This window comes from Rhinoderma darwinii (assembly GCF_050947455.1).
Source record: "Rhinoderma darwinii isolate aRhiDar2 chromosome 5 unlocalized genomic scaffold, aRhiDar2.hap1 SUPER_5_unloc_35, whole genome shotgun sequence".
Lineage (NCBI taxonomy): Eukaryota > Metazoa > Chordata > Amphibia > Anura > Rhinodermatidae > Rhinoderma > Rhinoderma darwinii.
In genome coordinates this window covers 55,317-81,936 of record NW_027461793.1, presented here as the reverse complement: position 1 = coordinate 81,936, position 26,620 = coordinate 55,317, and the positions used below count along the sequence as shown (strand labels likewise).

The window sequence follows — 26,620 nt, the reverse complement described above, 5'->3', positions numbered from 1 at the left end:
AAAGCAGCCCGCCCGCTCGCCTGCCCGCCACAATGGACCTACCTGTGTACACTAGATGGATGTGATGGAATGTACTGTCGTCCCTACATTTCAAGAAGAAGTAAGAATTGCAGTTGCAACAAAGCCTTGCTTGCCTACAAAGAGAGCAGCAATTTGGATTTGTTACTATGTTACCTAGAAGAATAACAAACTGTGCAAGGATGGAGGTTGTAGGAGCAAGGAGAAGTTGTCTGTAAAGTTGGTGGATGCCTATTTTCCATTTTGCAGTCCCTTGTCTCCCTCTTGTGGCCTCCTGGAGGCAACTAGCTGTGCAAAAAAAAGACAGCCTGGCGGCCGGCTGTTGCAGTGTTGCCCTCTCAGGCAACACTGAGTGACTGACTGAGCCTCACCGTCTTATATAAAGTTCAGACGGAACTTTGCACGTGTCATAGTGGAGCCCTCAGGATTCCAGAGCCAGCTTTCTGACATCATAATGGGGCCTCAGAGATAAAAGCCTGGGCCCAGGCAGTGTTGGTCAGTGCTGCTCAGCAGGCAGCACTGGACTGGACTGGATTACAGCTGATACAAGGTGTGAAGGAACAAGGGGTGGCTGTGGGCATGCACTTGCTGCCGCTGCCAGTGTTTATCTGCATGGCAGCAGGGCATTTGGGCGTTGCCAGGAAGGCGTTTTTATGTAGATTCCTCCTCTTTCAGCACTGCATTGTGGTGCAAGCAAAAGAAGCAAATCCTGTCTGGCTTCCTCTCCGGCCTTTATTCACCTCCCGTGTAGCTGTGAGTGTGTGAGCCTGCAGGGCCCCATGGAATTGCCTAGAAGTAGGCTGAATCGCTGCAAGGGCTGAACAGCAGTATCGGGCAGGCTCGGGCAACGCGCGGCCCGTTCGGGTTATCGCTTCTCGGCCTTTTGGCTAAGATCAAGTGTAGTATCTGTTCTTATCAGTTTAATATCTGATACGTCCCCTATCTGGGGACCATATATTAAATGGATTTTTAGAACAGGGAGATGGAAATAGAGCTTGCTCTGTCCACTCCACGCATTGACCTGGTATTGCAGTATTTCCAGGACCGGTGCACCCTTTCCTTATGTGTTGACTAAAAGCAGATTCCAAAAGTGTTTTTTGTCTTTGCTATTGTTTCTGTCTTTCTGAAGGGATCTCCCCTTTTAATCCCATTATTTCAACACCTGTTGGACAATGCATGAGTGATAATGAGCTCATTGATTAAATGCAATTAATGAATAGATTGCCACCTCTTGTTGTGTGTCGTCTGTGTTTCTGTGTTTCCGGCATTTCACATTGGAACACCTCATTCACCTTCCTTGTCTTCTCTCCGCCCTCCCTTTTAGGTAAGTTAAAGAGCTGCACCTGAGCCAGCCACTGATTGATTGATTGATTGATTGATTGATTGATTGATTGATTGATTGATTGATTGATTGATTGATGCAGCACAACAGTCAAATAGTGGAGTGGAGTAGGGGAACAGCAAACAGCCAATAAAGCAGCCCGCCCGCTCGCCTGCCCGCCACAATGGACCTACCTGTGTACACTAGATGGATGTGATGGAATGTACTGTCGTCCCTACATTTCAAGAAGAAGTAAGAATTGCAGTTGCAACAAAGCCTTGCTTGCCTACAAAGAGAGCAGCAATTTGGATTTGTTACTATGTTACCTAGAAGAATAACAAACTGTGCAAGGATGGAGGTTGTAGGAGCAAGGAGAAGTTGTCTGTAAAGTTGGTGGATGCCTATTTTCCATTTTGCAGTCCCTTGTCTCCCTCTTGTGGCCTCCTGGAGGCAACTAGCTGTGCAAAAAAAAGACAGCCTGGCGGCCGGCTGTTGCAGTGTTGCCCTCTCAGGCAACACTGAGTGACTGACTGAGCCTCACCGTCTTATATAAAGTTCAGACGGAACTTTGCACGTGTCATAGTGGAGCCCTCAGGATTCCAGAGCCAGCTTTCTGACATCATAATGGGGCCTCAGAGATAAAAGCCTGGGCCCAGGCAGTGTTGGTCAGTGCTGCTCAGCAGGCAGCACTGGACTGGACTGGATTACAGCTGATACAAGGTGTGAAGGAACAAGGGGTGGCTGTGGGCATGCACTTGCTGCCGCTGCCAGTGTTTATCTGCATGGCAGCAGGGCATTTGGGCGTTGCCAGGAAGGCGTTTTTATGTAGATTCCTCCTCTTTCAGCACTGCATTGTGGTGCAAGCAAAAGAAGCAAATCCTGTCTGGCTTCCTCTCCGGCCTTTATTCACCTCCCGTGTAGCTGTGAGTGTGTGAGCCTGCAGGGCCCCATGGAATTGCCTAGAAGTAGGCTGAATCGCTGCAAGGGCTGAACAGCAGTATCGGGCAGGCTCGGGCAACGCGCGGCCCGTTCGGGTTATCGCTTCTCGGCCTTTTGGCTAAGATCAAGTGTAGTATCTGTTCTTATCAGTTTAATATCTGATACGTCCCCTATCTGGGGACCATATATTAAATGGATTTTTAGAACAGGGAGATGGAAATAGAGCTTGCTCTGTCCACTCCACGCATTGACCTGGTATTGCAGTATTTCCAGGACCGGTGCACCCTTTCCTTATGTGTTGACTAAAAGCAGATTCCAAAAGTGTTTTTTGTCTTTGCTATTGTTTCTGTCTTTCTGAAGGGATCTCCCCTTTTAATCCCATTATTTCAACACCTGTTGGACAATGCATGAGTGATAATGAGCTCATTGATTAAATGCAATTAATGAATAGATTGCCACCTCTTGTTGTGTGTCGTCTGTGTTTCTGTGTTTCCGGCATTTCACATTGGAACACCTCATTCACCTTCCTTGTCTTCTCTCCGCCCTCCCTTTTAGGTAAGTTAAAGAGCTGCACCTGAGCCAGCCACTGATTGATTGATTGATTGATTGATTGATTGATTGATTGATTGATTGATGCAGCACAACAGTCAAATAGTGGAGTGGAGTAGGGGAACAGCAAACAGCCAATAAAGCAGCCCGCCCGCTCGCCTGCCCGCCACAATGGACCTACCTGTGTACACTAGATGGATGTGATGGAATGTACTGTCGTCCCTACATTTCAAGAAGAAGTAAGAATTGCAGTTGCAACAAAGCCTTGCTTGCCTACAAAGAGAGCAGCAATTTGGATTTGTTACTATGTTACCTAGAAGAATAACAAACTGTGCAAGGATGGAGGTTGTAGGAGCAAGGAGAAGTTGTCTGTAAAGTTGGTGGATGCCTATTTTCCATTTTGCAGTCCCTTGTCTCCCTCTTGTGGCCTCCTGGAGGCAACTAGCTGTGCAAAAAAAAGACAGCCTGGCGGCCGGCTGTTGCAGTGTTGCCCTCTCAGGCAACACTGAGTGACTGACTGAGCCTCACCGTCTTATATAAAGTTCAGACGGAACTTTGCACGTGTCATAGTGGAGCCCTCAGGATTCCAGAGCCAGCTTTCTGACATCATAATGGGGCCTCAGAGATAAAAGCCTGGGCCCAGGCAGTGTTGGTCAGTGCTGCTCAGCAGGCAGCACTGGACTGGACTGGATTACAGCTGATACAAGGTGTGAAGGAACAAGGGGTGGCTGTGGGCATGCACTTGCTGCCGCTGCCAGTGTTTATCTGCATGGCAGCAGGGCATTTGGGCGTTGCCAGGAAGGCGTTTTTATGTAGATTCCTCCTCTTTCAGCACTGCATTGTGGTGCAAGCAAAAGAAGCAAATCCTGTCTGGCTTCCTCTCCGGCCTTTATTCACCTCCCGTGTAGCTGTGAGTGTGTGAGCCTGCAGGGCCCCATGGAATTGCCTAGAAGTAGGCTGAATCGCTGCAAGGGCTGAACAGCAGTATCGGGCAGGCTCGGGCAACGCGCGGCCCGTTCGGGTTATCGCTTCTCGGCCTTTTGGCTAAGATCAAGTGTAGTATCTGTTCTTATCAGTTTAATATCTGATACGTCCCCTATCTGGGGACCATATATTAAATGGATTTTTAGAACAGGGAGATGGAAATAGAGCTTGCTCTGTCCACTCCACGCATTGACCTGGTATTGCAGTATTTCCAGGACCGGTGCACCCTTTCCTTATGTGTTGACTAAAAGCAGATTCCAAAAGTGTTTTTTGTCTTTGCTATTGTTTCTGTCTTTCTGAAGGGATCTCCCCTTTTAATCCCATTATTTCAACACCTGTTGGACAATGCATGAGTGATAATGAGCTCATTGATTAAATGCAATTAATGAATAGATTGCCACCTCTTGTTGTGTGTCGTCTGTGTTTCTGTGTTTCCGGCATTTCACATTGGAACACCTCATTCACCTTCCTTGTCTTCTCTCCGCCCTCCCTTTTAGGTAAGTTAAAGAGCTGCACCTGAGCCAGCCACTGATTGATTGATTGATTGATTGATTGATTGATTGATTGATTGATTGATTGATTGATTGATTGATTGATGCAGCACAACAGTCAAATAGTGGAGTGGAGTAGGGGAACAGCAAACAGCCAATAAAGCAGCCCGCCCGCTCGCCTGCCCGCCACAATGGACCTACCTGTGTACACTAGATGGATGTGATGGAATGTACTGTCGTCCCTACATTTCAAGAAGAAGTAAGAATTGCAGTTGCAACAAAGCCTTGCTTGCCTACAAAGAGAGCAGCAATTTGGATTTGTTACTATGTTACCTAGAAGAATAACAAACTGTGCAAGGATGGAGGTTGTAGGAGCAAGGAGAAGTTGTCTGTAAAGTTGGTGGATGCCTATTTTCCATTTTGCAGTCCCTTGTCTCCCTCTTGTGGCCTCCTGGAGGCAACTAGCTGTGCAAAAAAAAGACAGCCTGGCGGCCGGCTGTTGCAGTGTTGCCCTCTCAGGCAACACTGAGTGACTGACTGAGCCTCACCGTCTTATATAAAGTTCAGACGGAACTTTGCACGTGTCATAGTGGAGCCCTCAGGATTCCAGAGCCAGCTTTCTGACATCATAATGGGGCCTCAGAGATAAAAGCCTGGGCGTCAGTGCTGCTCAGCAGGCAGCACTGGACTGGACTGGATTACAGCTGATACAAGGTGTGAAGGAACAAGGGGTGGCTGTGGGCATGCACTTGCTGCCGCTGCCAGTGTTTATCTGCATGGCAGCAGGGCATTTGGGCGTTGCCAGGAAGGCGTTTTTATGTAGATTCCTCCTCTTTCAGCACTGCATTGTGGTGCAAGCAAAAGAAGCAAATCCTGTCTGGCTTCCTCTCCGGCCTTTATTCACCTCCCGTGTAGCTGTGAGTGTGTGAGCCTGCAGGGCCCCATGGAATTGCCTAGAAGTAGGCTGAATCGCTGCAAGGGCTGAACAGCAGTATCGGGCAGGCTCGGGCAACGCGCGGCCCGTTCGGGTTATCGCTTCTCGGCCTTTTGGCTAAGATCAAGTGTAGTATCTGTTCTTATCAGTTTAATATCTGATACGTCCCCTATCTGGGGACCATATATTAAATGGATTTTTAGAACAGGGAGATGGAAATAGAGCTTGCTCTGTCCACTCCACGCATTGACCTGGTATTGCAGTATTTCCAGGACCGGTGCACCCTTTCCTTATGTGTTGACTAAAAGCAGATTCCAAAAGTGTTTTTTGTCTTTGCTATTGTTTCTGTCTTTCTGAAGGGATCTCCCCTTTTAATCCCATTATTTCAACACCTGTTGGACAATGCATGAGTGATAATGAGCTCATTGATTAAATGCAATTAATGAATAGATTGCCACCTCTTGTTGTGTGTCGTCTGTGTTTTTGTGTTTCCGGCATTTCACATTGGAACACCTCATTCACCTTCCTTGTCTTCTCTCCGCCCTCCCTTTTAGGTAAGTTAAAGAGCTGCACCTGAGCCAGCCACTGATTGATTGATTGATTGATTGATTGATTGATTGATTGATTGATTGATTGATGCAGCACAACAGTCAAATAGTGGAGTGGAGTAGGGGAACAGCAAACAGCCAATAAAGCAGCCCGCCCGCTCGCCTGCCCGCCACAATGGACCTACCTGTGTACACTAGATGGATGTGATGGAATGTACTGTCGTCCCTACATTTCAAGAAGAAGTAAGAATTGCAGTTGCAACAAAGCCTTGCTTGCCTACAAAGAGAGCAGCAATTTGGATTTGTTACTATGTTACCTAGAAGAATAACAAACTGTGCAAGGATGGAGGTTGTAGGAGCAAGGAGAAGTTGTCTGTAAAGTTGGTGGATGCCTATTTTCCATTTTGCAGTCCCTTGTCTCCCTCTTGTGGCCTCCTGGAGGCAACTAGCTGTGCAAAAAAAAGACAGCCTGGCGGCCGGCTGTTGCAGTGTTGCCCTCTCAGGCAACACTGAGTGACTGACTGAGCCTCACCGTCTTATATAAAGTTCAGACGGAACTTTGCACGTGTCATAGTGGAGCCCTCAGGATTCCAGAGCCAGCTTTCTGACATCATAATGGGGCCTCAGAGATAAAAGCCTGGGCCCAGGCAGTGTTGGTCAGTGCTGCTCAGCAGGCAGCACTGGACTGGACTGGATTACAGCTGATACAAGGTGTGAAGGAACAAGGGGTGGCTGTGGGCATGCACTTGCTGCCGCTGCCAGTGTTTATCTGCATGGCAGCAGGGCATTTGGGCGTTGCCAGGAAGGCGTTTTTATGTAGATTCCTCCTCTTTCAGCACTGCATTGTGGTGCAAGCAAAAGAAGCAAATCCTGTCTGGCTTCCTCTCCGGCCTTTATTCACCTCCCGTGTAGCTGTGAGTGTGTGAGCCTGCAGGGCCCCATGGAATTGCCTAGAAGTAGGCTGAATCGCTGCAAGGGCTGAACAGCAGTATCGGGCAGGCTCGGGCAACGCGCGGCCCGTTCGGGTTATCGCTTCTCGGCCTTTTGGCTAAGATCAAGTGTAGTATCTGTTCTTATCAGTTTAATATCTGATACGTCCCCTATCTGGGGACCATATATTAAATGGATTTTTAGAACAGGGAGATGGAAATAGAGCTTGCTCTGTCCACTCCACGCATTGACCTGGTATTGCAGTATTTCCAGGACCGGTGCACCCTTTCCTTATGTGTTGACTAAAAGCAGATTCCAAAAGTGTTTTTTGTCTTTGCTATTGTTTCTGTCTTTCTGAAGGGATCTCCCCTTTTAATCCCATTATTTCAACACCTGTTGGACAATGCATGAGTGATAATGAGCTCATTGATTAAATGCAATTAATGAATAGATTGCCACCTCTTGTTGTGTGTCGTCTGTGTTTCTGTGTTTCCGGCATTTCACATTGGAACACCTCATTCACCTTCCTTGTCTTCTCTCCGCCCTCCCTTTTAGGTAAGTTAAAGAGCTGCACCTGAGCCAGCCACTGATTGATTGATTGATTGATTGATTGATTGATTGATTGATTGATGCAGCACAACAGTCAAATAGTGGAGTGGAGTAGGGGAACAGCAAACAGCCAATAAAGCAGCCCGCCCGCTCGCCTGCCCGCCACAATGGACCTACCTGTGTACACTAGATGGATGTGATGGAATGTACTGTCGTCCCTACATTTCAAGAAGAAGTAAGAATTGCAGTTGCAACAAAGCCTTGCTTGCCTACAAAGAGAGCAGCAATTTGGATTTGTTACTATGTTACCTAGAAGAATAACAAACTGTGCAAGGATGGAGGTTGTAGGAGCAAGGAGAAGTTGTCTGTAAAGTTGGTGGATGCCTATTTTCCATTTTGCAGTCCCTTGTCTCCCTCTTGTGGCCTCCTGGAGGCAACTAGCTGTGCAAAAAAAAGACAGCCTGGCGGCCGGCTGTTGCAGTGTTGCCCTCTCAGGCAACACTGAGTGACTGACTGAGCCTCACCGTCTTATATAAAGTTCAGACGGAACTTTGCACGTGTCATAGTGGAGCCCTCAGGATTCCAGAGCCAGCTTTCTGACATCATAATGGGGCCTCAGAGATAAAAGCCTGGGCCCAGGCAGTGTTGGTCAGTGCTGCTCAGCAGGCAGCACTGGACTGGACTGGATTACAGCTGATACAAGGTGTGAAGGAACAAGGGGTGGCTGTGGGCATGCACTTGCTGCCGCTGCCAGTGTTTATCTGCATGGCAGCAGGGCATTTGGGCGTTGCCAGGAAGGCGTTTTTATGTAGATTCCTCCTCTTTCAGCACTGCATTGTGGTGCAAGCAAAAGAAGCAAATCCTGTCTGGCTTCCTCTCCGGCCTTTATTCACCTCCCGTGTAGCTGTGAGTGTGTGAGCCTGCAGGGCCCCATGGAATTGCCTAGAAGTAGGCTGAATCGCTGCAAGGGCTGAACAGCAGTATCGGGCAGGCTCGGGCAACGCGCGGCCCGTTCGGGTTATCGCTTCTCGGCCTTTTGGCTAAGATCAAGTGTAGTATCTGTTCTTATCAGTTTAATATCTGATACGTCCCGTATCTGGGGACCATATATTAAATGGATTTTTAGAACAGGGAGATGGAAATAGAGCTTGCTCTGTCCACTCCACGCATTGACCTGGTATTGCAGTATTTCCAGGACCGGTGCACCCTTTCCTTATGTGTTGACTAAAAGCAGATTCCAAAAGTGTTTTTTGTCTTTGCTATTGTTTCTGTCTTTCTGAAGGGATCTCCCCTTTTAATCCCATTATTTCAACACCTGTTGGACAATGCATGAGTGATAATGAGCTCATTGATTAAATGCAATTAATGAATAGATTGCCACCTCTTGTTGTGTGTCGTCTGTGTTTTTGTGTTTCCGGCATTTCACATTGGAACACCTCATTCACCTTCCTTGTCTTCTCTCCGCCCTCCCTTTTAGGTAAGTTAAAGAGCTGCACCTGAGCCAGCCACTGATTGATTGATTGATTGATTGATTGATTGATTGATTGATTGATGCAGCACAACAGTCAAATAGTGGAGTGGAGTAGGGGAACAGCAAACAGCCAATAAAGCAGCCCGCCCGCTCGCCTGCCCGCCACAATGGACCTACCTGTGTACACTAGATGGATGTGATGGAATGTACTGTCGTCCCTACATTTCAAGAAGAAGTAAGAATTGCAGTTGCAACAAAGCCTTGCTTGCCTACAAAGAGAGCAGCAATTTGGATTTGTTACTATGTTACCTAGAAGAATAACAAACTGTGCAAGGATGGAGGTTGTAGGAGCAAGGAGAAGTTGTCTGTAAAGTTGGTGGATGCCTATTTTCCATTTTGCAGTCCCTTGTCTCCCTCTTGTGGCCTCCTGGAGGCAACTAGCTGTGCAAAAAAAAGACAGCCTGGCGGCCGGCTGTTGCAGTGTTGCCCTCTCAGGCAACACTGAGTGACTGACTGAGCCTCACCGTCTTATATAAAGTTCAGACGGAACTTTGCACGTGTCATAGTGGAGCCCTCAGGATTCCAGAGCCAGCTTTCTGACATCATAATGGGGCCTCAGAGATAAAAGCCTGGGCCCAGGCAGTGTTGGTCAGTGCTGCTCAGCAGGCAGCACTGGACTGGACTGGATTACAGCTGATACAAGGTGTGAAGGAACAAGGGGTGGCTGTGGGCATGCACTTGCTGCCGCTGCCAGTGTTTATCTGCATGGCAGCAGGGCATTTGGGCGTTGCCAGGAAGGCGTTTTTATGTAGATTCCTCCTCTTTCAGCACTGCATTGTGGTGCAAGCAAAAGAAGCAAATCCTGTCTGGCTTCCTCTCCGGCCTTTATTCACCTCCCGTGTAGCTGTGAGTGTGTGAGCCTGCAGGGCCCCATGGAATTGCCTAGAAGTAGGCTGAATCGCTGCAAGGGCTGAACAGCAGTATCGGGCAGGCTCGGGCAACGCGCGGCCCGTTCGGGTTATCGCTTCTCGGCCTTTTGGCTAAGATCAAGTGTAGTATCTGTTCTTATCAGTTTAATATCTGATACGTCCCCTATCTGGGGACCATATATTAAATGGATTTTTAGAACAGGGAGATGGAAATAGAGCTTGCTCTGTCCACTCCACGCATTGACCTGGTATTGCAGTATTTCCAGGACCGGTGCACCCTTTCCTTATGTGTTGACTAAAAGCAGATTCCAAAAGTGTTTTTTGTCTTTGCTATTGTTTCTGTCTTTCTGAAGGGATCTCCCCTTTTAATCCCATTATTTCAACACCTGTTGGACAATGCATGAGTGATAATGAGCTCATTGATTAAATGCAATTAATGAATAGATTGCCACCTCTTGTTGTGTGTCGTCTGTGTTTCTGTGTTTCCGGCATTTCACATTGGAACACCTCATTCACCTTCCTTGTCTTCTCTCCGCCCTCCCTTTTAGGTAAGTTAAAGAGCTGCACCTGAGCCAGCCACTGATTGATTGATTGATTGATTGATTGATTGATTGATGCAGCACAACAGTCAAATAGTGGAGTGGAGTAGGGGAACAGCAAACAGCCAATAAAGCAGCCCGCCCGCTCGCCTGCCCGCCACAATGGACCTACCTGTGTACACTAGATGGATGTGATGGAATGTACTGTCGTCCCTACATTTCAAGAAGAAGTAAGAATTGCAGTTGCAACAAAGCCTTGCTTGCCTACAAAGAGAGCAGCAATTTGGATTTGTTACTATGTTACCTAGAAGAATAACAAACTGTGCAAGGATGGAGGTTGTAGGAGCAAGGAGAAGTTGTCTGTAAAGTTGGTGGATGCCTATTTTCCATTTTGCAGTCCCTTGTCTCCCTCTTGTGGCCTCCTGGAGGCAACTAGCTGTGCAAAAAAAAGACAGCCTGGCGGCCGGCTGTTGCAGTGTTGCCCTCTCAGGCAACACTGAGTGACTGACTGAGCCTCACCGTCTTATATAAAGTTCAGACGGAACTTTGCACGTGTCATAGTGGAGCCCTCAGGATTCCAGAGCCAGCTTTCTGACATCATAATGGGGCCTCAGAGATAAAAGCCTGGGCCCAGGCAGTGTTGGTCAGTGCTGCTCAGCAGGCAGCACTGGACTGGACTGGATTACAGCTGATACAAGGTGTGAAGGAACAAGGGGTGGCTGTGGGCATGCACTTGCTGCCGCTGCCAGTGTTTATCTGCATGGCAGCAGGGCATTTGGGCGTTGCCAGGAAGGCGTTTTTATGTAGATTCCTCCTCTTTCAGCACTGCATTGTGGTGCAAGCAAAAGAAGCAAATCCTGTCTGGCTTCCTCTCCGGCCTTTATTCACCTCCCGTGTAGCTGTGAGTGTGTGAGCCTGCAGGGCCCCATGGAATTGCCTAGAAGTAGGCTGAATCGCTGCAAGGGCTGAACAGCAGTATCGGGCAGGCTCGGGCAACGCGCGGCCCGTTCGGGTTATCGCTTCTCGGCCTTTTGGCTAAGATCAAGTGTAGTATCTGTTCTTATCAGTTTAATATCTGATACGTCCCCTATCTGGGGACCATATATTAAATGGATTTTTAGAACAGGGAGATGGAAATAGAGCTTGCTCTGTCCACTCCACGCATTGACCTGGTATTGCAGTATTTCCAGGACCGGTGCACCCTTTCCTTATGTGTTGACTAAAAGCAGATTCCAAAAGTGTTTTTTGTCTTTGCTATTGTTTCTGTCTTTCTGAAGGGATCTCCCCTTTTAATCCCATTATTTCAACACCTGTTGGACAATGCATGAGTGATAATGAGCTCATTGATTAAATGCAATTAATGAATAGATTGCCACCTCTTGTTGTGTGTCGTCTGTGTTTCTGTGTTTCCGGCATTTCACATTGGAACACCTCATTCACCTTCCTTGTCTTCTCTCCGCCCTCCCTTTTAGGTAAGTTAAAGAGCTGCACCTGAGCCAGCCACTGATTGATTGATTGATTGATTGATTGATTGATTGATTGATTGATGCAGCACAACAGTCAAATAGTGGAGTGGAGTAGGGGAACAGCAAACAGCCAATAAAGCAGCCCGCCCGCTCGCCTGCCCGCCACAATGGACCTACCTGTGTACACTAGATGGATGTGATGGAATGTACTGTCGTCCCTACATTTCAAGAAGAAGTAAGAATTGCAGTTGCAACAAAGCCTTGCTTGCCTACAAAGAGAGCAGCAATTTGGATTTGTTACTATGTTACCTAGAAGAATAACAAACTGTGCAAGGATGGAGGTTGTAGGAGCAAGGAGAAGTTGTCTGTAAAGTTGGTGGATGCCTATTTTCCATTTTGCAGTCCCTTGTCTCCCTCTTGTGGCCTCCTGGAGGCAACTAGCTGTGCAAAAAAAAGACAGCCTGGCGGCCGGCTGTTGCAGTGTTGCCCTCTCAGGCAACACTGAGTGACTGACTGAGCCTCACCGTCTTATATAAAGTTCAGACGGAACTTTGCACGTGTCATAGTGGAGCCCTCAGGATTCCAGAGCCAGCTTTCTGACATCATAATGGGGCCTCAGAGATAAAAGCCTGGGCCCAGGCAGTGTTGGTCAGTGCTGCTTAGCAGGCAGCACTGGACTGGACTGGATTACAGCTGATACAAGGTGTGAAGGAACAAGGGGTGGCTGTGGGCATGCACTTGCTGCCGCTGCCAGTGTTTATCTGCATGGCAGCAGGGCATTTGGGCGTTGCCAGGAAGGCGTTTTTATGTAGATTCCTCCTCTTTCAGCACTGCATTGTGGTGCAAGCAAAAGAAGCAAATCCTGTCTGGCTTCCTCTCCGGCCTTTATTCACCTCCCGTGTAGCTGTGAGTGTGTGAGCCTGCAGGGCCCCATGGAATTGCCTAGAAGTAGGCTGAATCGCTGCAAGGGCTGAACAGCAGTATCGGGCAGGCTCGGGCAACGCGCGGCCCGTTTGGGTTATCGCTTCTCGGCCTTTTGGCTAAGATCAAGTGTAGTATCTGTTCTTATCAGTTTAATATCTGATACGTCCCCTATCTGGGGACCATATATTAAATGGATTTTTAGAACAGGGAGATGGAAATAGAGCTTGCTCTGTCCACTCCACGCATTGACCTGGTATTGCAGTATTTCCAGGACCGGTGCACCCTTTCCTTATGTGTTGACTAAAAGCAGATTCCAAAAGTGTTTTTTGTCTTTGCTATTGTTTCTGTCTTTCTGAAGGGATCTCCCCTTTTAATCCCATTATTTCAACACCTGTTGGACAATGCATGAGTGATAATGAGCTCATTGATTAAATGCAATTAATGAATAGATTGCCACCTCTTGTTGTGTGTCGTCTGTGTTTCTGTGTTTCCGGCATTTCACATTGGAACACCTCAGTCACCTTCCTTGTCTTCTCTCCGCCCTCCCTTTTAGGTAAGTTAAAGAGCTGCACCTGAGCCAGCCACTGATTGATTGATTGATTGATTGATTGATTGATTGATTGATTGATTGATTGATGCAGCACAACAGTCAAATAGTGGAGTGGAGTAGGGGAACAGCAAACAGCCAATAAAGCAGCCCGCCCGCTCGCCTGCCCGCCACAATGGACCTACCTGTGTACACTAGATGGATGTGATGGAATGTACTGTCGTCCCTACATTTCAAGAAGAAGTAAGAATTGCAGTTGCAACAAAGCCTTGCTTGCCTACAAAGAGAGCAGCAATTTGGATTTGTTACTATGTTACCTAGAAGAATAACAAACTGTGCAAGGATGGAGGTTGTAGGAGCAAGGAGAAGTTGTCTGTAAAGTTGGTGGATGCCTATTTTCCATTTTGCAGTCCCTTGTCTCCCTCTTGTGGCCTCCTGGAGGCAACTAGCTGTGCAAAAAAAAGACAGCCTGGCGGCCGGCTGTTGCAGTGTTGCCCTCTCAGGCAACACTGAGTGACTGACTGAGCCTCACCGTCTTATATAAAGTTCAGACGGAACTTTGCACGTGTCATAGTGGAGCCCTCAGGATTCCAGAGCCAGCTTTCTGACATCATAATGGGGCCTCAGAGATAAAAGCCTGGGCCCAGGCAGTGTTGGTCAGTGCTGCTCAGCAGGCAGCACTGGACTGGACTGGATTACAGCTGATACAAGGTGTGAAGGAACAAGGGGTGGCTGTGGGCATGCACTTGCTGCCGCTGCCAGTGTTTATCTGCATGGCAGCAGGGCATTTGGGCGTTGCCAGGAAGGCGTTTTTATGTAGATTCCTCCTCTTTCAGCACTGCATTGTGGTGCAAGCAAAAGAAGCAAATCCTGTCTGGCTTCCTCTCCGGCCTTTATTCACCTCCCGTGTAGCTGTGAGTGTGTGAGCCTGCAGGGCCCCATGGAATTGCCTAGAAGTAGGCTGAATCGCTGCAAGGGCTGAACAGCAGTATCGGGCAGGCTCGGGCAACGCGCGGCCCGTTCGGGTTATCGCTTCTCGGCCTTTTGGCTAAGATCAAGTGTAGTATCTGTTCTTATCAGTTTAATATCTGATACGTCCCCTATCTGGGGACCATATATTAAATGGATTTTTAGAACAGGGAGATGGAAATAGAGCTTGCTCTGTCCACTCCACGCATTGACCTGGTATTGCAGTATTTCCAGGACCGGTGCACCCTTTCCTTATGTGTTGACTAAAAGCAGATTCCAAAAGTGTTTTTTGTCTTTGCTATTGTTTCTGTCTTTCTGAAGGGATCTCCCCTTTTAATCCCATTATTTCAACACCTGTTGGACAATGCATGAGTGATAATGAGCTCATTGATTAAATGCAATTAATGAATAGATTGCCACCTCTTGTTGTGTGTCGTCTGTGTTTCTGTGTTTCCGGCATTTCACATTGGAACACCTCATTCACCTTCCTTGTCTTCTCTCCGCCCTCCCTTTTAGGTAAGTTAAAGAGCTGCACCTGAGCCAGCCACTGATTGATTCAGCCACTGATTGATTGATTGATTGATTGATTGATTGATTGATTGATGCAGCACAACAGTCAAATAGTGGAGTGGAGTAGGGGAACAGCAAACAGCCAATAAAGCAGCCCGCCCGCTCGCCTGCCCGCCACAATGGACCTACCTGTGTACACTAGATGGATGTGATGGAATGTACTGTCGTCCCTACATTTCAAGAAGAAGTAAGAATTGCAGTTGCAACAAAGCCTTGCTTGCCTACAAAGAGAGCAGCAATTTGGATTTGTTACTATGTTACCTAGAAGAATAACAAACTGTGCAAGGATGGAGGTTGTAGGAGCAAGGAGAAGTTGTCTGTAAAGTTGGTGGATGCCTATTTTCCATTTTGCAGTCCCTTGTCTCCCTCTTGTGGCCTCCTGGAGGCAACTAGCTGTGCAAAAAAAAGACAGCCTGGCGGCCGGCTGTTGCAGTGTTGCCCTCTCAGGCAACACTGAGTGACTGACTGAGCCTCACCGTCTTATATAAAGTTCAGACGGAACTTTGCACGTGTCATAGTGGAGCCCTCAGGATTCCAGAGCCAGCTTTCTGACATCATAATGGGGCCTCAGAGATAAAAGCCTGGGCCCAGGCAGTGTTGGTCAGTGCTGCTCAGCAGGCAGCACTGGACTGGACTGGATTACAGCTGATACAAGGTGTGAAGGAACAAGGGGTGGCTGTGGGCATGCACTTGCTGCCGCTGCCAGTGTTTATCTGCATGGCAGCAGGGCATTTGGGCGTTGCCAGGAAGGCGTTTTTATGTAGATTCCTCCTCTTTCAGCACTGCATTGTGGTGCAAGCAAAAGAAGCAAATCCTGTCTGGCTTCCTCTCCGGCCTTTATTCACCTCCCGTGTAGCTGTGAGTGTGTGAGCCTGCAGGGCCCCATGGAATTGCCTAGAAGTAGGCTGAATCGCTGCAAGGGCTGAACAGCAGTATCGGGCAGGCTCGGGCAACGCGCGGCCCGTTCGGGTTATCGCTTCTCGGCCTTTTGGCTAAGATCAAGTGTAGTATCTGTTCTTATCAGTTTAATATCTGATACGTCCCCTATCTGGGGACCATATATTAAATGGATTTTTAGAACAGGGAGATGGAAATAGAGCTTGCTCTGTCCACTCCACGCATTGACCTGGTATTGCAGTATTTCCAGGACCGGTGCACCCTTTCCTTATGTGTTGACTAAAAGCAGATTCCAAAAGTGTTTTTTGTCTTTGCTATTGTTTCTGTCTTTCTGAAGGGATCTCCCCTTTTAATCCCATTATTTCAACACCTGTTGGACAATGCATGAGTGATAATGAGCTCATTGATTAAATGCAATTAATGAATAGATTGCCACCTCTTGTTGTGTGTCGTCTGTGTTTCTGTGTTTCCGGCATTTCACATTGGAACACCTCATTCACCTTCCTTGTCTTCTCTCCGCCCTCCCTTTTAGGTAAGTTAAAGAGCTGCACCTGAGCCAGCCACTGATTGATTGATTGATTGATTGATTGATTGATTGATTGATTGATTGAGTGATTGATTGATTGATTGATGCAGCACAACAGTCAAATAGTGGAGTGGAGTAGGGGAACAGCAAACAGCCAATAAAGCAGCCCGCCCGCTCGCCTGCCCGCCACAATGGACCTACCTGTGTACACTAGATGGATGTGATGGAATGTACTGTCGTCCCTACATTTCAAGAAGAAGTAAGAATTGCAGTTGCAACAAAGCCTTGCTTGCCTACAAAGAGAGCAGCAATTTGGATTTGTTACTATGTTACCTAGAAGAATAACAAACTGTGCAAGGATGGAGGTTGTAGGAGCAAGGAGAAGTTGTCTGTAAAGTTGGTGGATGCCTATTTTCCATTTTGCAGTCCCTTGTCTCCCTCTTGTGGCCTCCTGGAGGCAACTAGCTGTGCAAAAAAAAGACAGCCTGGCGGCCGGCTGTTGCAGTGTTGCCCTCTCAGGCAACACTGAGTGACTGACTGAGCCTCACCGTCTTATATAAAGTTCAGACGGAACTTTGCACGTGTCATAGTGGAGCCCTCAGGATTCCAGAGCCAGCTTTCTGACATCATAATGGGGCCTCAGAGATAAAAGCCTGGGCCCAGGCAGTGTTGGTCAGTGCTGCTCAGCAGGCAGCACTGGACTGGACTGGATTACAGCTGATACAAGGTGTGAAGGAACAAGGGGTGGCTGTGGGCATGCACTTGCTGCCGCTGCCAGTGTTTATCTGCATGGCAGCAGGGCATTTGGGCGTTGCCAGGAAGGCGTTTTTATGTAGATTCCTCCTCTTTCAGCACTGCATTGTGGTGCAAGCAAAAGAAGCAAATCCTGTCTGGCTTCCTCTCCGGCCTTTATTCACCTCCCGTGTAGCTGTGAGTGTGTGAGCCTGCAGGGCCCCATGGAATTGCCTAGAAGTAGGCTGAATCGCTGCAAGGGCTGAACAGCAGTATCGGGCAGGCTCGGGCAACGCGCGGCCCGTTCGGGTTATCGCTTCTCGGCCTTTTGGCTAAGATCAAGTGTAGTATCTGTTCTTATCAGTTTAATATCTGATACGTCCCCTATCTGGGGACCATATATTAAATGGATTTTTAGAACAGGGAGATGGAAATAGAGCTTGCTCTGTCCACTCCACGCATTGACCTGGTATTGCAGTATTTCCAGGACCGGTGCACCCTTTCCTTATGTGTTGACTAAAAGCAGATTCCAAAAGTGTTTTTTGTCTTTGCTATTGTTTCTGTCTTTCTGAAGGGATCTCCCCTTTTAATCCCATTATTTCAACACCTGTTGGACAATGCATGAGTGATAATGAGCTCATTGATTAAATGCAATTAATGAATAGATTGCCACCTCTTGTTGTGTGTCGTCTGTGTTTCTGTGTTTCCGGCATTTCACATTGGAACACCTCATTCACCTTCCTTGTCTTCTCTCCGCCCTCCCTTTTAGGTAAGTTAAAGAGCTGCACCTGAGCCAGCCACTGATTGATTGATTGATTGATTGATTGATTGATTGATTGATTGATTGATTGATTGATGCAGCACAACAGTCAAATAGTGGAGTGGAGTAGGGGAACAGCAAACAGCCAATAAAGCAGCCCGCCCGCTCGCCTGCCCGCCACAATGGACCTACCTGTGTACACTAGATGGATGTGATGGAATGTACTGTCGTCCCTACATTTCAAGAAGAAGTAAGAATTGCAGTTGCAACAAAGCCTTGCTTGCCTACAAAGAGAGCAGCAATTTGGATTTGTTACTATGTTACCTAGAAGAATAACAAACTGTGCAAGGATGGAGGTTGTAGGAGCAAGGAGAAGTTGTCTGTAAAGTTGGTGGATGCCTATTTTCCATTTTGCAGTCCCTTGTCTCCCTCTTGTGGCCTCCTGGAGGCAACTAGCTGTGCAAAAAAAAGACAGCCTGGCGGCCGGCTGTTGCAGTGTTGCCCTCTCAGGCAACACTGAGTGACTGACTGAGCCTCACCGTCTTATATAAAGTTCAGACGGAACTTTGCACGTGTCATAGTGGAGCCCTCAGGATTCCAGAGCCAGCTTTCTGACATCATAATGGGGCCTCAGAGATAAAAGCCTGGGCCCAGGCAGTGTTGGTCAGTGCTGCTCAGCAGGCAGCACTGGACTGGACTGGATTACAGCTGATACAAGGTGTGAAGGAACAAGGGGTGGCTGTGGGCATGCACTTGCTGCCGCTGCCAGTGTTTATCTGCATGGCAGCAGGGCATTTGGGCGTTGCCAGGAAGGCGTTTTTATGTAGATTCCTCCTCTTTCAGCACTGCATTGTGGTGCAAGCAAAAGAAGCAAATCCTGTCTGGCTTCCTCTCCGGCCTTTATTCACCTCCCGTGTAGCTGTGAGTGTGTGAGCCTGCAGGGCCCCATGGAATTGCCTAGAAGTAGGCTGAATCGCTGCAAGGGCTGAACAGCAGTATCGGGCAGGCTCGGGCAACGCGCGGCCCGTTCGGGTTATCGCTTCTCGGCCTTTTGGCTAAGATCAAGTGTAGTATCTGTTCTTATCAGTTTAATATCTGATACGTCCCCTATCTGGGGACCATATATTAAATGGATTTTTAGAACAGGGAGATGGAAATAGAGCTTGCTCTGTCCACTCCACGCATTGACCTGGTATTGCAGTATTTCCAGGACCGATGCACCCTTTCCTTATGTGTTGACTAAAAGCAGATTCCAAAAGTGTTTTTTGTCTTTGCTATTGTTTCTGTCTTTCTGAAGGGATCTCCCCTTTTAATCCCATTATTTCAACACCTGTTGGACAATGCATGAGTGATAATGAGCTCATTGATTAAATGCAATTAATGAATAGATTGCCACCTCTTGTTGTGTGTCGTCTGTGTTTCTGTGTTTCCGGCATTTCACATTGGAACACCTCATTCACCTTCCTTGTCTTCTCTCCGCCCTCCCTTTTAGGTAAGTTAAAGAGCTGCACCTGAGCCAGCCACTGATTGATTGATTGATTGATTGATTGATTGATTGATTGATTGATTGATGCAGCACAACAGTCAAATAGTGGAGTGGAGTAGGGGAACAGCAAACAGCCAATAAAGCAGCCCGCCCGCTCGCCTGCCCGCCACAATGGACCTACCTGTGTACACTAGATGGATGTGATGGAATGTACTGTCGTCCCTACATTTCAAGAAGAAGTAAGAATTGCAGTTGCAACAAAGCCTTGCTTGCCTACAAAGAGAGCAGCAATTTGGATTTGTTACTATGTTACCTAGAAGAATAACAAACTGTGCAAGGATGGAGGTTGTAGGAGCAAGGAGAAGTTGTCTGTAAAGTTGGTGGATGCCTATTTTCCATTTTGCAGTCCCTTGTCTCCCTCTTGTGGCCTCCTGGAGGCAACTAGCTGTGCAAAAAAAAGACAGCCTGGCGGCCGGCTGTTGCAGTGTTGCCCTCTCAGGCAACACTGAGTGACTGACTGAGCCTCACCGTCTTATATAAAGTTCAGACGGAACTTTGCACGTGTCATAGTGGAGCCCTCAGGATTCCAGAGCCAGCTTTCTGACATCATAATGGGGCCTCAGAGATAAAAGCCTGGGCCCAGGCAGTGTTGGTCAGTGCTGCTCAGCAGGCAGCACTGGACTGGACTGGATTACAGCTGATACAAGGTGTGAAGGAACAAGGGGTGGCTGTGGGCATGCACTTGCTGCCGCTGCCAGTGTTTATCTGCATGGCAGCAGGGCATTTGGGCGTTGCCAGGAAGGCGTTTTTATGTAGATTCCTCCTCTTTCAGCACTGCATTGTGGTGCAAGCAAAAGAAGCAAATCCTGTCTGGCTTCCTCTCCGGCCTTTATTCACCTCCCGTGTAGCTGTGAGTGTGTGAGCCTGCAGGGCCCCATGGAATTGCCTAGAAGTAGGCTGAATCGCTGCAAGGGCTGAACAGCAGTATCGGGCAGGCTCGGGCAACGCGCGGCCCGTTCGGGTTATCGCTTCTCGGCCTTTTGGCTAAGATCAAGTGTAGTATCTGTTCTTATCAGTTTAATATCTGATACGTCCCCTATCTGGGGACCATATATTAAATGGATTTTTAGAACAGGGAGATGGAAATAGAGCTTGCTCTGTCCACTCCACGCATTGACCTGGTATTGCAGTATTTCCAGGACCGGTGCACCCTTTCCTTATGTGTTGACTAAAAGCAGATTCCAAAAGTGTTTTTTGTCTTTGCTATTGTTTCTGTCTTTCTGAAGGGATCTCCCCTTTTAATCCCATTATTTCAACACCTGTTGGACAATGCATGAGTGATAATGAGCTCATTGATTAAATGCAATTAATGAATAGATTGCCACCTCTTGTTGTGTGTCGTCTGTGTTTCTGTGTTTCCGGCATTTCACATTGGAACACCTCATTCACCTTCCTTGTCTTCTCTCCGCCCTCCCTTTTAGGTAAGTTAAAGAGCTGCACCTGAGCCAGCCACTGATTGATTGATTGATTGATTGATTGATTGATTGATTGATTGATTGATTGATTGATGCAGCACAACAGTCAAATAGTGGAGTGGAGTAGGGGAACAGCAAACAGCCAATAAAGCAGCCCGCCCGCTCGCCTGCCCGCCACAATGGACCTACCTGTGTACACTAGATGGATGTGATGGAATGTACTGTCGTCCCTACATTTCAAGAAGAAGTAAGAATTGCAGTTGCAACAAAGCCTTGCTTGCCTACAAAGAGAGCAGCAATTTGGATTTGTTACTATGTTACCTAGAAGAATAACAAACTGTGCAAGGATGGAGGTTGTAGGAGCAAGGAGAAGTTGTCTGTAAAGTTGGTGGATGCCTATTTTCCATTTTGCAGTCCCTTGTCTCCCTCTTGTGGCCTCCTGGAGGCAACTAGCTGTGCAAAAAAAAGACAGCCTGGCGGCCGGCTGTTGCAGTGTTGCCCTCTCAGGCAACACTGAGTGACTGACTGAGCCTCACCGTCTTATATAAAGTTCAGACGGAACTTTGCACGTGTCATAGTGGAGCCCTCAGGATTCCAGAGCCAGCTTTCTGACATCATAATGGGGCCTCAGAGATAAAAGCCTGGGCCCAGGCAGTGTTGGTCAGTGCTGCTCAGCAGGCAGCACTGGACTGGACTGGATTACAGCTGATACAAGGTGTGAAGGAACAAGGGGTGGTTGTGGGCATGCACTTGATGCCGCTGCCAGTGTTTATCTGCATGGCAGCAGGGCATTTGGGCGTTGCCAGGAAGGCGTTTTTATGTAGATTCCTCCTCTTTCAGCACTGCATTGTGGTGCAAGCAAAAGAAGCAAATCCTGTCTGGCTTCCTCTCCGGCCTTTATTCACCTCCCGTGTAGCTGTGAGTGTGTGAGCCTGCAGGGCCCCATGGAATTGCCTAGAAGTAGGCTGAATCGCTGCAAGGGCTGAACAGCAGTATCGGGCAGGCTCGGGCAACGCGCGGCCCGTTCGGGTTATCGCTTCTCGGCCTTTTGGCTAAGATCAAGTGTAGTATCTGTTCTTATCAGTTTAATATCTGATACGTCCCCTATCTGGGGACCATATATTAAATGGATTTTTAGAACAGGGAGATGGAAATAGAGCTTGCTCTGTCCACTCCACGCATTGACCTGGTATTGCAGTATTTCCAGGACCGGTGCACCCTTTCCTTATGTGTTGACTAAAAGCAGATTCCAAAAGTGTTTTTTGTCTTTGCTATTGTTTCTGTCTTTCTGAAGGGATCTCCCCTTTTAATCCCATTATTTCAACACCCGTTGGACAATGCATGAGTGATAATGAGCTCATTGATTAAATGCAATTAATGAATAGATTGCCACCTCTTGTTGTGTGTCGTCTGTGTTTCTGTGTTTCCGGCATTTCACATTGGAACACCTCATTCACCTTCCTTGTCTTCTCTCCGCCCTCCCTTTTAGGTAAGTTAAAGAGCTGCACCTGAGCCAGCCACTGATTGATTGATTGATTGATTGATTGATTGATTGATTGATTGATTGATTGAGTGATTGATTGATTGATTGATGCAGCACAACAGTCAAATAGTGGAGTGGAGTAGGGGAACAGCAAACAGCCAATAAAGCAGCCCGCCCGCTCGCCTGCCCGCCACAATGGACCTACCTGTGTACACTAGATGGATGTGATGGAATGTACTGTCGTCCCTACATTTCAAGAAGAAGTAAGAATTGCAGTTGCAACAAAGCCTTGCTTGCCTACAAAGAGAGCAGCAATTTGGATTTGTTACTATGTTACCTAGAAGAATAACAAACTGTGCAAGGATGGAGGTTGTAGGAGCAAGGAGAAGTTGTCTGTAAAGTTGGTGGATGCCTATTTTCCATTTTGCAGTCCCTTGTCTCCCTCTTGTGGCCTCCTGGAGGCAACTAGCTGTGCAAAAAAAAGACAGCCTGGCGGCCGGCTGTTGCAGTGTTGCCCTCTCAGGCAACACTGAGTGACTGACTGAGCCTCACCGTCTTATATAAAGTTCAGACGGAACTTTGCACGTGTCATAGTGGAGCCCTCAGGATTCCAGAGCCAGCTTTCTGACATCATAATGGGGCCTCAGAGATAAAAGCCTGGGCCCAGGCAGTGTTGGTCAGTGCTGCTCAGCAGGCAGCACTGGACTGGACTGGATTACAGCTGATACAAGGTGTGAAGGAACAAGGGGTGGCTGTGGGCATGCACTTGCTGCCGCTGCCAGTGTTTATCTGCATGGCAGCAGGGCATTTGGGCGTTGCCAGGAAGGCGTTTTTATGTAGATTCCTCCTCTTTCAGCACTGCATTGTGGTGCAAGCAAAAGAAGCAAATCCTGTCTGGCTTCCTCTCCGGCCTTTATTCACCTCCCGTGTAGCTGTGAGTGTGTGAGCCTGCAGGGCCCCATGGAATTGCCTAGAAGTAGGCTGAATCGCTGCAAGGGCTGAACAGCAGTATCGGGCAGGCTCGGGCAACGCGCGGCCCGTTCGGGTTATCGCTTCTCGGCCTTTTGGCTAAGATCAAGTGTAGTATCTGTTCTTATCAGTTTAATATCTGATACGTCCCCTATCTGGGGACCATATATTAAATGGATTTTTAGAACAGGGAGATGGAAATAGAGCTTGCTCTGTCCACTCCACGCATTGACCTGGTATTGCAGTATTTCCAGGACCGGTGCACCCTTTCCTTATGTGTTGACTAAAAGCAGATTCCAAAAGTGTTTTTTGTCTTTGCTATTGTTTCTGTCTTTCTGAAGGGATCTCCCCTTTTAATCCCATTATTTCAACACCCGTTGGACAATGCATGAGTGATAATGAGCTCATTGATTAAATGCAATTAATGAATAGATTGCCACCTCTTGTTGTGTGTCGTCTGTGTTTCTGTGTTTCCGGCATTTCACATTGGAACACCTCATTCACCTTCCTTGTCTTCTCTCCGCCCTCCCTTTTAGGTAAGTTAAAGAGCTGCACCTGAGCCAGCCACTGATTGATTGATTGATTGATTGATTGATTGATTGATTGATTGATTGATGCAGCACAACAGTCAAATAGTGGAGTGGAGTAGGGGAACAGCAAACAGCCAATAAAGCAGCCCGCCCGCTCGCCTGCCCGCCACAATGGACCTACCTGTGTACACTAGATGGATGTGATGGAATGTACTGTCGTCCCTACATTTCAAGAAGAAGTAAGAATTGCAGTTGCAACAAAGCCTTGCTTGCCTACAAAGAGAGCAGCAATTTGGATTTGTTACTATGTTACCTAGAAGAATAACAAACTGTGCAAGGATGGAGGTTGTAGGAGCAAGGAGAAGTTGTCTGTAAAGTTGGTGGATGCCTATTTTCCATTTTGCAGTCCCTTGTCTCCCTCTTGTGGCCTCCTGGAGGCAACTAGCTGTGCAAAAAAAAGACAGCCTGGCGGCCGGCTGTTGCAGTGTTGCCCTCTCAGGCAACACTGAGTGACTGACTGAGCCTCACCGTCTTATATAAAGTTCAGACGGAACTTTGCACGTGTCATAGTGGAGCCCTCAGGATTCCAGAGCCAGCTTTCTGACATCATAATGGGGCCTCAGAGATAAAAGCCTGGGCCCAGGCAGTGTTGGTCAGTGCTGCTCAGCAGGCAGCACTGGACTGGACTGGATTACAGCTGATACAAGGTGTGAAGGAACAAGGGGTGGCTGTGGGCATGCACTTGCTGCCGCTGCCAGTGTTTATCTGCATGGCAGCAGGGCATTTGGGCGTTGCCAGGAAGGCGTTTTTATGTAGATTCCTCCTCTTTCAGCACTGCATTGTGGTGCAAGCAAAAGAAGCAAATCCTGTCTGGCTTCCTCTCCGGCCTTTATTCACCTCCCGTGTAGCTGTGAGTGTGTGAGCCTGCAGGGCCCCATGGAATTGCCTAGAAGTAGGCTGAATCGCTGCAAGGGCTGAACAGCAGTATCGGGCAGGCTCGGGCAACGCGCGGCCCGTTCGGGTTATCGCTTCTCGGCCTTTTGGCTAAGATCAAGTGTAGTATCTGTTCTTATCAGTTTAATATCTGATACGTCCCCTATCTGGGGACCATATATTAAATGGATTTTTAGAACAGGGAGATGGAAATAGAGCTTGCTCTGTCCACTCCACGCATTGACCTGGTATTGCAGTATTTCCAGGACCGGTGCACCCTTTCCTTATGTGTTGACTAAAAGCAGATTCCAAAAGTGTTTTTTGTCTTTGCTATTGTTTCTGTCTTTCTGAAGGGATCTCCCCTTTTAATCCCATTATTTCAACACCTGTTGGACAATGCATGAGTGATAATGAGCTCATTGATTAAATGCAATTAATGAATAGATTGCCACCTCTTGTTGTGTGTCGTCTGTGTTTCTGTGTTTCCGGCATTTCACATTGGAACACCTCATTCACCTTCCTTGTCTTCTCTCCGCCCTCCCTTTTAGGTAAGTTAAAGAGCTGCACCTGAGCCAGCCACTGATTGATTGATTGATTGATTGATTGATTGATTGATTGATTGATGCAGCACAACAGTCAAATAGTGGAGTGGAGTAGGGGAACAGCAAACAGCCAATAAAGCAGCCCGCCCGCTCGCCTGCCCGCCACAATGGACCTACCTGTGTACACTAGATGGATGTGATGGAATGTACTGTCGTCCCTACATTTCAAGAAGAAGTAAGAATTGCAGTTGCAACAAAGCCTTGCTTGCCTACAAAGAGAGCAGCAATTTGGATTTGTTACTATGTTACCTAGAAGAATAACAAACTGTGCAAGGATGGAGGTTGTAGGAGCAAGGAGAAGTTGTCTGTAAAGTTGGTGGATGCCTATTTTCCATTTTGCAGTCCCTTGTCTCCCTCTTGTGGCCTCCTGGAGGCAACTAGCTGTGCAAAAAAAAGACAGCCTGGCGGCCGGCTGTTGCAGTGTTGCCCTCTCAGGCAACACTGAGTGACTGACTGAGCCTCACCGTCTTATATAAAGTTCAGACGGAACTTTGCACGTGTCATAGTGGAGCCCTCAGGATTCCAGAGCCAGCTTTCTGACATCATAATGGGGCCTCAGAGATAAAAGCCTGGGCCCAGGCAGTGTTGGTCAGTGCTGCTCAGCAGGCAGCACTGGACTGGACTGGATTACAGCTGATACAAGGTGTGAAGGAACAAGGGGTGGCTGTGGGCATGCACTTGCTGCCGCTGCCAGTGTTTATCTGCATGGCAGCAGGGCATTTGGGCGTTGCCAGGAAGGCGTTTTTATGTAGATTCCTCCTCTTTCAGCACTGCATTGTGGTGCAAGCAAAAGAAGCAAATCCTGTCTGGCTTCCTCTCCGGCCTTTATTCACCTCCCGTGTAGCTGTGAGTGTGTGAGCCTGCAGGGCCCCATGGAATTGCCTAGAAGTAGGCTGAATCGCTGCAAGGGCTGAACAGCAGTATCGGGCAGGCTCGGGCAACGCGCGGCCCGTTCGGGTTATCGCTTCTCGGCCTTTTGGCTAAGATCAAGTGTAGTATCTGTTCTTATCAGTTTAATATCTGATACGTCCCCTATCTGGGGACCATATATTAAATGGATTTTTAGAACAGGGAGATGGAAATAGAGCTTGCTCTGTCCACTCCACGCATTGACCTGGTATTGCAGTATTTCCAGGACCGGTGCACCCTTTCCTTATGTGTTGACTAAAAGCAGATTCCAAAAGTGTTTTTTGTCTTTGCTATTGTTTCTGTCTTTCTGAAGGGATCTCCCCTTTTAATCCCATTATTTCAACACCTGTTGGACAATGCATGAGTGATAATGAGCTCATTGATTAAATGCAATTAATGAATAGATTGCCACCTCTTGTTGTGTGTCGTCTGTGTTTCTGTGTTTCCGGCATTTCACATTGGAACACCTCATTCACCTTCCTTGTCTTCTCTCCGCCCTCCCTTTTAGGTAAGTTAAAGAGCTGCACCTGAGCCAGCCACTGATTGATTGATTGATTGATTGATTGATTGATTGATTGATTGATTGATTGATTGATTGATTGATGCAGCACAACAGTCAAATAGTGGAGTGGAGTAGGGG

General features: G+C 47.8%; 18 non-coding genes across 18 annotated transcripts; all 18 read left to right on the top strand.

The window, feature by feature from the left end:
- Positions 1–885: 885 nt before the first annotated feature.
- LOC142691054 (U2 spliceosomal RNA) lies at positions 886–1,076 on the top strand. Its single transcript, XR_012859708.1, has one exon. It is a non-coding gene; the product is annotated as a U2 spliceosomal RNA (small nuclear RNA).
- Positions 1,077–2,376: 1,300 nt separating this feature from the next.
- LOC142691053 (U2 spliceosomal RNA) lies at positions 2,377–2,567 on the top strand. Its single transcript, XR_012859707.1, has one exon. It is a non-coding gene; the product is annotated as a U2 spliceosomal RNA (small nuclear RNA).
- A 1,284-nt stretch (positions 2,568–3,851) lies between these two features.
- Positions 3,852–4,042, top strand: LOC142691052 (U2 spliceosomal RNA). The gene has a single exon (XR_012859706.1). It is a non-coding gene; the product is annotated as a U2 spliceosomal RNA (small nuclear RNA).
- A 1,291-nt stretch (positions 4,043–5,333) lies between these two features.
- LOC142691050 (U2 spliceosomal RNA) lies at positions 5,334–5,524 on the top strand. Its single transcript, XR_012859705.1, has one exon. It is a non-coding gene; the product is annotated as a U2 spliceosomal RNA (small nuclear RNA).
- Positions 5,525–6,812: 1,288 nt separating this feature from the next.
- On the top strand, positions 6,813–7,003 carry LOC142691049 (U2 spliceosomal RNA). The gene has a single exon (XR_012859704.1). It is a non-coding gene; the product is annotated as a U2 spliceosomal RNA (small nuclear RNA).
- A 1,280-nt stretch (positions 7,004–8,283) lies between these two features.
- On the top strand, positions 8,284–8,474 carry LOC142691019 (U2 spliceosomal RNA). The gene has a single exon (XR_012859684.1). It is a non-coding gene; the product is annotated as a U2 spliceosomal RNA (small nuclear RNA).
- Positions 8,475–9,754: 1,280 nt separating this feature from the next.
- LOC142691047 (U2 spliceosomal RNA) lies at positions 9,755–9,945 on the top strand. Its single transcript, XR_012859702.1, has one exon. It is a non-coding gene; the product is annotated as a U2 spliceosomal RNA (small nuclear RNA).
- Positions 9,946–11,217: 1,272 nt separating this feature from the next.
- LOC142691046 (U2 spliceosomal RNA) lies at positions 11,218–11,408 on the top strand. The gene has a single exon (XR_012859701.1). It is a non-coding gene; the product is annotated as a U2 spliceosomal RNA (small nuclear RNA).
- A 1,280-nt stretch (positions 11,409–12,688) lies between these two features.
- LOC142691045 (U2 spliceosomal RNA) lies at positions 12,689–12,879 on the top strand. Its single transcript, XR_012859700.1, has one exon. It is a non-coding gene; the product is annotated as a U2 spliceosomal RNA (small nuclear RNA).
- A 1,288-nt stretch (positions 12,880–14,167) lies between these two features.
- On the top strand, positions 14,168–14,358 carry LOC142691044 (U2 spliceosomal RNA). Its single transcript, XR_012859699.1, has one exon. It is a non-coding gene; the product is annotated as a U2 spliceosomal RNA (small nuclear RNA).
- Positions 14,359–15,650: 1,292 nt separating this feature from the next.
- Positions 15,651–15,841, top strand: LOC142691043 (U2 spliceosomal RNA). The gene has a single exon (XR_012859698.1). It is a non-coding gene; the product is annotated as a U2 spliceosomal RNA (small nuclear RNA).
- Positions 15,842–17,145: 1,304 nt separating this feature from the next.
- LOC142691042 (U2 spliceosomal RNA) lies at positions 17,146–17,336 on the top strand. Its single transcript, XR_012859697.1, has one exon. It is a non-coding gene; the product is annotated as a U2 spliceosomal RNA (small nuclear RNA).
- Positions 17,337–18,628: 1,292 nt separating this feature from the next.
- On the top strand, positions 18,629–18,819 carry LOC142691004 (U2 spliceosomal RNA). The gene has a single exon (XR_012859671.1). It is a non-coding gene; the product is annotated as a U2 spliceosomal RNA (small nuclear RNA).
- A 1,284-nt stretch (positions 18,820–20,103) lies between these two features.
- Positions 20,104–20,294, top strand: LOC142691041 (U2 spliceosomal RNA). Its single transcript, XR_012859696.1, has one exon. It is a non-coding gene; the product is annotated as a U2 spliceosomal RNA (small nuclear RNA).
- Positions 20,295–21,586: 1,292 nt separating this feature from the next.
- On the top strand, positions 21,587–21,777 carry LOC142691039 (U2 spliceosomal RNA). Its single transcript, XR_012859695.1, has one exon. It is a non-coding gene; the product is annotated as a U2 spliceosomal RNA (small nuclear RNA).
- A 1,308-nt stretch (positions 21,778–23,085) lies between these two features.
- LOC142691038 (U2 spliceosomal RNA) lies at positions 23,086–23,276 on the top strand. Its single transcript, XR_012859694.1, has one exon. It is a non-coding gene; the product is annotated as a U2 spliceosomal RNA (small nuclear RNA).
- Positions 23,277–24,560: 1,284 nt separating this feature from the next.
- LOC142691037 (U2 spliceosomal RNA) lies at positions 24,561–24,751 on the top strand. The gene has a single exon (XR_012859693.1). It is a non-coding gene; the product is annotated as a U2 spliceosomal RNA (small nuclear RNA).
- A 1,280-nt stretch (positions 24,752–26,031) lies between these two features.
- LOC142691035 (U2 spliceosomal RNA) lies at positions 26,032–26,222 on the top strand. Its single transcript, XR_012859691.1, has one exon. It is a non-coding gene; the product is annotated as a U2 spliceosomal RNA (small nuclear RNA).
- Positions 26,223–26,620: the final 398 nt, after the last annotated feature.